This window comes from Centruroides vittatus, unplaced genomic scaffold, assembly GCF_030686945.1.
Source record: "Centruroides vittatus isolate TY-2023 unplaced genomic scaffold, ASM3068694v2 contig_301, whole genome shotgun sequence".
Taxonomy (NCBI): domain Eukaryota; kingdom Metazoa; phylum Arthropoda; class Arachnida; order Scorpiones; family Buthidae; genus Centruroides; species Centruroides vittatus.
The window spans coordinates 3209899-3219079 of record NW_027121927.1 but is presented as its reverse complement, the minus strand read 5'-3'; the positions used below and the strand labels follow the sequence as shown (position 1 = coordinate 3219079).

The 9181-nt window shown below is 28.5% G+C and overlaps 1 pseudogene; it reads right to left on the bottom strand.

The window, feature by feature from the left end:
* Window positions 1-5755: 5755 nt before the first annotated feature.
* Window positions 5756-6669, bottom strand: LOC136972808 (luc7-like protein 3 pseudogene; annotated as a pseudogene).
* Window positions 6670-9181: the final 2512 nt, after the last annotated feature.

Here is a 9181-nt window from a genome sequence, read left to right as displayed (position 1 = left end):
GTGTTAAGTAATTTAATGAGAAGCACATCAAAATTTGTCAGGAACCCATAATTCTTGTAAGTGGTCCTAGATAACACTACTAATATTTGTTAAAATATATACAGTTTCTAATCGACAGCTTTTTTAGTGCTAACATTTACTGATTTTTTTTTTTTACAAATTTCATTTTGTTTGATAAAGTATGCTTTATCGCAGACTTGTCATTATGTACGAAAAATATCTAGTTATATTTGAATTTAAAAATATAGGTTTATATGCCGTATGACCCTAAAAATCTCCAAAAATTTGTAAGATTCACGCGAACTCGTTCTTACTCCACAACAGTCAGAATCATCTAACAAATTCCAGTAAAGCTGTTCTTAAATGGCAGATTGCGTGTTGAGTAGCAAATATATATTTCTTTATTTAGTTATTTTTGTAGAAACAAAAAATTTTTTTAAAGTTTATATTTAGAAAATTTTAATATTTAAGTTTTACAAAAATGCATTTTATATACATTTAATTTGTAACTTAATTCAGAAAAAATAAATAAAAAATAATATTTAAATGTTAAATTTTATGTATTTAATAAGTAAATTTTTATAATAAATAAAGATTCAATTTAAGAAATTTGAAGTATATTTCAGCTACATTAAACATTTGAAAAATGCTAAAAGGTGATAGAGATTTAGATTTGAGCTACAAATATTGATTACTTTAAAAGTTCTTTTTACCTTTTTTAAAGTAAATGCAATCGTAAAGGATCTATAATCCTGTGGGAATTTCTTTACTTGATATGCCGCATACTTTCATCAAAACTTAGATTTTATCTACTATTCAGAAACTTTTCGAAAATTGAAAAAAGGGGACTCGAAACGATGCTTTCTGTTAACAAAGAATGATTTTCTTTCTTCATCCTATCTAAACTATTCAATAACACAGATTTGGTATTCTGTTCATCATTCACTAAAACGTTTAAGAAAATAAAAAAAATAAAGAATTGAAGTAACAAAGCGAAATTTGTTTTTACTACGGAAAAGATTTGCCAAAAGTCTAAATTTCTTTATAAAAAATACACATATCAATCTTTTACAAGTATAAAAAAATAAAATTAAGAAACAAAAAGAGAGAGAGAGGGAGAGAATATGTCATGCAAAGTTAACTTGGCTTATTTTCATATTCGTCAAAGATAATAGGATAAAACGAATAATACATATCTTTCTGCCTGATTGAAAAACTATTATGTCTACTGAACGAATTAAGTGCAGTGGAAAAGTATTGTTCTATTTTTATTGTAAAATTTCTTTGAAAGATTTAATTTGACATGGTACTATGGCCTTGAGTTAAGACCAATTCTCTTCCGCATCAAGAGATAGTTGGGATTGCTATTTTCTTTTTTTATATATCAGAATCATCTACTAAAATACATCACACTTGGCTGGATGCAAATATGGTAAGGAGACACATCGTTGACTTTTCTCTCCCCGTATCAACTGGACAATTGTCTTTCTTAAAATATGACACGGTTTTTAAAAATCTTCCCCTTTTAAGTTGCTTTTTTTCTTTTTTAATTTGTAGATAATTATTTTTATCTTCTTTTATTAAATGTACTTATATTTTGAAAATGTTAAAGTTGATATTAACTCAACTGAAAACTTTTAACTGCAAAGTTTTTCTAAGTTGGGACTAATAACATTAAAAATTAATAAGCATACTCTATAGTTAACAATTAATATTTTAATTTTAAGAAAGTTAAATTTAAGAATTAATATTCTACAAAAATGTCACATATTGCAAGTAGCAAAGTTGAAAGAGAACAGGAAGGAAATGGAAAGAGGTGATGAAGGAAGAATTGAAGAAAAGAAATTAAAGAAGGAGTGGGTGAGACGTGGAAGAGACTTATTAAAAATAGTCACCTTATATAAAAATAGTAGGCATATAAACTGATAAAAGAAGAACAACTTTGAATATAAAAATTAATATTATGAAAAGAATAGATGCAGTTAAAGATTAATACATTTAAAAAATATATATTACGGAGTTCATACTCCAAAGAAAAATTGAATTATATAGTTTAATACATTACAAAAGCGTTATTATTAAGATTAATGGTATAATTTATAAGATTTTTTAAACTCAGAAATACGTTTACTATTTAAAAATAACTCATCGAATTCCAAAGAATTTCGAGTAAAATTAATATAAAGAAAAATCAATTATCAAGATCAAAACAGAAAAGAGAGAGAATTAAATTTCGCTCCGAATTCTGCTTTAAGATATAATTTAAAAGAATTAAAAATGCCTGAGATAAATATGTTAAGAATGTGGAAAATATATTCAAATTACTTATAGATATTAGAATTTTTCAAAGCATATCCGAAGTGCATTTTACGGATACCAAAAATATTCAAATTCTTCTTCTTCAACATAAAAGAATATTTGACATATGAGAAAAATAATTAAGTTTTTTTTTTAAAAAAAAAGCACTTAAAGATTCCTTATTATAATAATTAATAAATAAATTTAAAAATAATGTAAAAATAGAAATATATATATATAATGTGATATTGAAGTATAGCAAAATGATGGCATCAAGCCAGATAGCTGCAGGTGTTATCCGTATTTCTTTTCGTCTCTAAGCTTCTTTTCTTCTTTCTTTCTTGATGTGTTTACTTATAAAGTTGACTGTTACAAAGATTGTTTTCCGATTGCTTCTCTCTGATCTCTAATAATGCAATAATCCCACCCGGTTTCAAACTTTAGATCGGATTTGATGTGTTTTATGAATTTCCAATCCTGAAAAATCGGTAATGGAATGTTAAATAAACTATTTAAAATTATTATCGTGTTTAAATTAAGAAACGTTGTTGCTACAATTTAATACGTTATAAATATGCTAATTTCGTGTTAATCAATTATGAAAACGTTGCTGAAAGAAATCGATACTTTAAGGTGTTTCTGTTAAGAATTAATACAAAAACGTTGCTGATATAAGTGAATACACAATAAAAAACGTTCCTGTCAAGAATTAAAATATTATAAAAACATTGCTATTGAATTAAGGTATTAAGAAAACACTTTTTCAAAGGGTTAGCTTATTATAAAAACGTTATTCAGAAGATTCCATGTACAGTATTATAAAACGTTTATGTAAAAAAAAAAAAAAAACTTATGCTGAGTCAATGCATTACGAAAAATGTTGCATTATAAGTCATTGAATTACAAAAACGTTTCTGCCAAGGATTAATATATTATAAAAACGTTGCTGCAGACTCAACGCATTATAAAAAACGTTTTTCTTCGAAGAATTAACGCAAGAACAGTACTGATAAGAGTCTATGTGTTACTAAAACGTTTCTGTCAAGATTTGATGTATTCAAATTCTTCTTCTTCAACATAAAAGAATATTTGACATATGAGAAAAATAATTAAGTTTTTTTTTAAAAATAAAGCACTTAAAGATTCCTTATTATAATAATTAATAAATAAATTTAAAAATAATGTAGAACTTTACTGCGAAGTCAATGCATTAATATTACGAAAATGTTGTTTCTGAAACTATTATTAAAAAATGAGATTAGATAATGAATTATAAAAACGTTTCCGCTAATAATTAAACAACATAAAAATATTCAAATATATTAAGGAAATGTTTGTTCAGACAGTTAAAGCATCATAAAAACGTTTTTGTAATGCTTTAATTCTCGACAGAAACGTTTATTAATAGTTACTATATTATAAAAAACGTTTAAGTAAAGAATATAGACCCTACATACAATAAGAATGTTGACTGCATTCTTTAACTTAGTTTTCAATCCGCAATCCCCTCAAATCCTTTTTTAATTAATATGTTAATTTATTAAAATAAGGAACGATAACATTTTAATTTTTCTATTATTTTATTTATAGATTAGTTTACATAAAAAGTTGTTTGTTCTGATGTCTGTCTCAAAACAAAACGAATAATTCTTTACACTTGAACAAACCTTCCTGACAAATTTAATTACTAACAAAATTCTAGTAAATTATATTATAGAAATAATTAAAAAAAACTTTTCTAATTAGTTAGAACTTAGTTATAAATTATTAACACTAATTGAAATGCTAATTTACAATTGAGGATTTAATAATTAATTAAAATAATTAATAAATTATATCTACAGAACAACGGATTATACTTTATATTTTTCACAAAAATTATTATTTATGACAATAATTAATTACATTATTCAAATAATATTCTTTATTATAATCAATCTTTCATCGAGAAATTAATATATATAAAGATTCAAGTGATAAATCGCAATTTTTGTAGCTCGCGATCAACTTGTTGAACAGTTTGAATGAATGTTACGTTATATGTATTCCTGAATATATTATTTATAGGTAATTTCAGTGACAAATATTAAGAGGTTCTCCTAATAAACAATTTCTAAATTAATTATACAGACAATTATATAAAATGTATTATGAAAATTTTTTAAAAATCAATAAATTTAAAACCGAATTAACAATAAACTTCTCAACTCTGTTACAGGGAATTTAAGAGTATTAAAATAAATAAACATTTACAAAACTGCAATAATTTAAAATTATAAAACTTTAAACGCATTAACCCAAACATCAAATTACAATTAAACATTTTAATAATTAATTAAAACTTAAATTATTTCGAAGATTAAATCCAAATACGTGTTTATTCATAACAAGTTGGGATTTAAAAATTATTTAATTATATATATAAACATGCATTAATTATTTTGACAAGATTTTCATTTTTAGATATTTATACAGGTAATTTTTTCCCCCGAAAACTTATTTTTACGTCAAAAAAATCGAAAGCTATTTGCCATGATTTGCAGAGAAAGTTGCTAGAGGTGTCTGCAATTGTCAATAATACACAATCTTTCCATTAGCCAAGTTAGATGTTCTCAATCTTTATCACTTCCAGGAAAAACTTTGTATGTATATATATTTATAAACTTTAATACTACTCCAAATATTTTTCATTAATTCATTACTTTAATCTTACTCGAATTTACTTTTTTTAGAAGTTAAAATACATTACTTAAATCTTGCTTACTTAATTTTTTCTTTTTGTTTTTTGCAATTCCGATAAATATTTTTATTAAATTTACATAATTCTTAATTTAATATTAATGTAAATATTTTAGCAATGATCTACGTATTTACTTGTTTATTTATTTAAAAAAATAAGATTTAAACTTAATAAATAAATGTAATTTTTCTATTTAATTCCTCAATTGTTTATTATTATTATTTTATTAAATTAATAAATATTTACAGAGTTTTTTTTTATTTGAGAAATAATCTTATAAATTTTAATTGTATTATCGTAATTTTCTATTTTCTTAGGAATTTGTTTCAAAATAAATAATTTTATTTATACACAGATAGTCATACATATATTCATATCTGTTTCTCTTTCTTTCTCTCCCTCTCTTTATAGCTATCTTTCTGTATTTGTACAGTACATTATTGTCTCATTCACTCGTCTATCTAGGTTTATATGTAGAGGTATTATACCGTATATGTAGGAATTAGTGATAGAAATATAGAACTAGAAATTACAATAATCTTCTAGCGTTCGTAACCGTCGTAACCGTCTTGGTAGAGCGATAATGTTCTCGCCTTCGTAACGTCTTTTTATCCTTTTCTTCTTTCGCGCCGTCACCAACTGTTGTCTTGCCTCACTTCTCCCCTTTACTCACTCTCTCCCTCGTTCTCCTCGTCTTCCCCGCATCCCCCGTAAATTTATTATCTTAACGGTTTAGGAATGTTACTCGTCTAAACCCCACATTCGGCCATCCTGACAGCTGACATCGTCCCCGATGTCCTCGTCTGACCGGTCGAATACTTCGTTAGTTGAACGGACCCACGCTTTCATGTTGTTCGCTTGCAGTTTCTTAATTAATTTAATGTTCTCCTTTGCCATTGCTCTAATTTCTGGAGATCTTCTTCTAGAATGTCTTTGATATTTTGAATCACGTGATCGAGTGTGCTTGTCACATCGTCTTTGATCAGTACCTCTTGATCTAGATTTATATTTAGATCATTCTTTTATTTTTTCTCTTTTTCTATAATATCATCCTCTATTTTAATAAGATCTATCTCTACTTCTGCTTCTATGTTTTCTACTTCTTGAGCGTCTACTTCGTCTCACCTCACATTTTCGATCATCCGATCTACTATGATAATTTTGTCTGTGTTTCTTTTCTTCTTGTCGCTTTCGTTCTTCTTGCTCTCTTTCTCTCTTATGAACAATTTCTTCCCCTGCCGATTTTAATCTTGCATAACCAATATGCTGTTTTTCTATTGAGTGATCATCAACGCGTTGCTCTGCATCACCAACTATCAAAAAGGCACCACAAACTTCCATCTGTTTCTCCTGAACAACTGCAACTTCTGCTTGCTTAACGTTTGATGCATGACGTTGCTGTAACCAATGATTAAGTTCTGAAGACTTATGTGAAGCTTCTCTTTCTTCTTTTGACTGGTCACAAAGTTTCATTATTCCTTGTGCTTCTTCTACTTTTCCTTCATCATCTGTGGGTTGTTCAGATGTTTCGTGTAACCATTCTTCCATCTCCTTATTAACTTCAACCTTCTTACTAGCAGATAGCTGTCTTGGACATTGACAAACTGGAGCATCACTTTTAAAAATAATGTTTATTTTGATCCCAGTTCCAGTTCCGTTTCTTGTTTTCTGACTGCTTTGTAGTTTCTTGTTGGATCTAGAAGCTCTCCTCTATATTTTGCATCATTGGTGCGGCTCAAATCAACAGCACCAACATCAACGTAGGCAACATCGATATCGTATACGTCTGAAATGTTTACTTCTGCACCTCTTGCTTTAATAATGTTTACAACACGACCTTCTTTTAAACTAATATGAACTTGTTTCAGAAAGTCTGCTCCCAACGATAACTGATAAGCAAGGAATGAACTAGGAACCGCATGTATGGAGACTGAAAATTGATCTCCGTCAACGCTTACTACAGTACAAAAACTTCCCAGTGTAGAACTCTTACGCTCACTTACTCCATGAAATTTTAAGGAATTACCAGTTAATTTTGGTGCACCCAACTTTCCGTAATCATCGGCTCTCATTAAATTTATATCACTTTTTGAGTCTGTAAGTGCTGTGAAGCTCACTTTCTCTATCTTGACTTCTTTTACAGGATTTGACTTAAATTCTTCTACTTTTACTTCATATCTTCTCTTCTCAACATTTTGAGGACATTGAGCCGAAATATGACCAAAATTATTACAACTAAAACATTTCATTCCTTTGTCTTTCTCCGGACAACTTTTACTCACATGGTTTTTCCCGCCACAGTTATAGCAACGTTTTTTATCTCCACAAGCATTATTAGGCTTAATCCCAGGCTCTAGCTTCTTAGATCTCACTGTCAAATGACAATGAGATCTAGTATTTAGCTTATGACTTGATTTCATGTTTTTGTAAATTCGCAGCTTTTATCAAAATTCTTTGAAAGTAGTAACACCATAAAGCACTGTTTTACTTACCTGCTCATCCTGAATTCCATCGATCATGTATTGTATCACTGATTCTTCCTCAATCGTAATTTGTGACGAAATTTCAATCATCCGATACATATATTTCTGATACGTTTCACTCTGATGCTTCACTTCCATCGAAGTTGCTTATGAATCTTCATACTGTTCAGTTTTGGAGAAAACTCGGCACAAAGAGCTTCTTTTAATGCTTTCCATGATTTAGTACATTGTTCATAGTTTACGTACATTCTTGCTGAATCTCTGAGTAGTCGTTTTGCGTAAATTATCTTCTGAATGTCATTCCAGTTACACATTTCCGCCATGTCTTCGAAATTAGAGATCCACTTAACATTCTTTCCGTCGTCACCACTGAACGTTCAAAGGAATCATCAACATCTCTAAAGATAAACATTGGCTTAGAGTACTCACTTCTATGTCGCATAATATTGCTATCTTCGTCCTCACTTTCGTCAGCGTCGTCGTCTCTGGCATTCTCAATCAAAAGTGCCGCTTCCAATCTTTGCACCAACTCTCTCTTGCTACCCGTCGTTTTCAATTTTCGTCGTCCTAGTTCAATTTTCAAATCAGCGCACTTAAGATGTTTCACATCCATCATCGTATTGCCCTTAGATACAACAGTCAGTCGTAGTTCTTCGTCGTTCACCATAGCGTCACTAACTCCGCCATCTTGTCTGGATTCCATAATGTTCTCGCCTTTGTAACGTCTTTTTGTCCTTTTCTTCTTTCGCGCCGTCACCAAAGGAATGTTTAGGAATGTTACTCGTCTAAACCCCACATATATATTATAATATGATATATATAATTTCAAAATATACATATACTGTGTGTATATATATATAGGCTTATAGGCTATATATATATATATACATATACCGATTGGTTTGGGTCCCTGTTGGTGGGGGGCTCCGGGTAATTGCTTTTTTTTTTTTTTTTTTTTATAGGATAGAATAACGCGCTACTGTATAAATTATATATGTATATATATATATATATATATATATATATAATTTATACAGTAGCGCGTTATTCTATAAGACAAAAGGGATCCCCGGGATCCCTACCAACAGAGGGACTCAAACCAATCTTTTATAAGAAAATATTTCCCCCAAAATATTCCCCGAAGAAAATTGTCTGAAATCAACACTACAGTACTGTACATGGGGTCCCCTAATTCAAATTTGCCTGAGCCCCATGAAGCTATAACGCTCCAGTGACTTTATATCTTAACTCTAGAATAAACAGAATAAAAATATTAAATGATGTTTGCCCTTGAACAATTTATCTTATACAGTTTCACTTCAAAAATATATATATATTTAAACTGATATCAATCCTAGATATTTTTAAATAAATATTTTAAGAAGTATACATAAGTTATATAAAATATTTTTCTATCTCTTAAAATATTTTTATACTTCTTATAAATAATGTAGAGCTCTAAAAAAGAGTACTGTATATATAAGATATAGAGAGAGGAGTACGAGACTCGTATGTGCATATTATGAATACAAATTATGCAACTATGTAAGTAATATGCATGCACGCACTTTCTCTGTCTATGTATATAACTTAGATATATATAGCTAGTGTATAATGTATATAAAAAGAGAAAGTGTGTGTGTTTGCGCATTCATAGCAA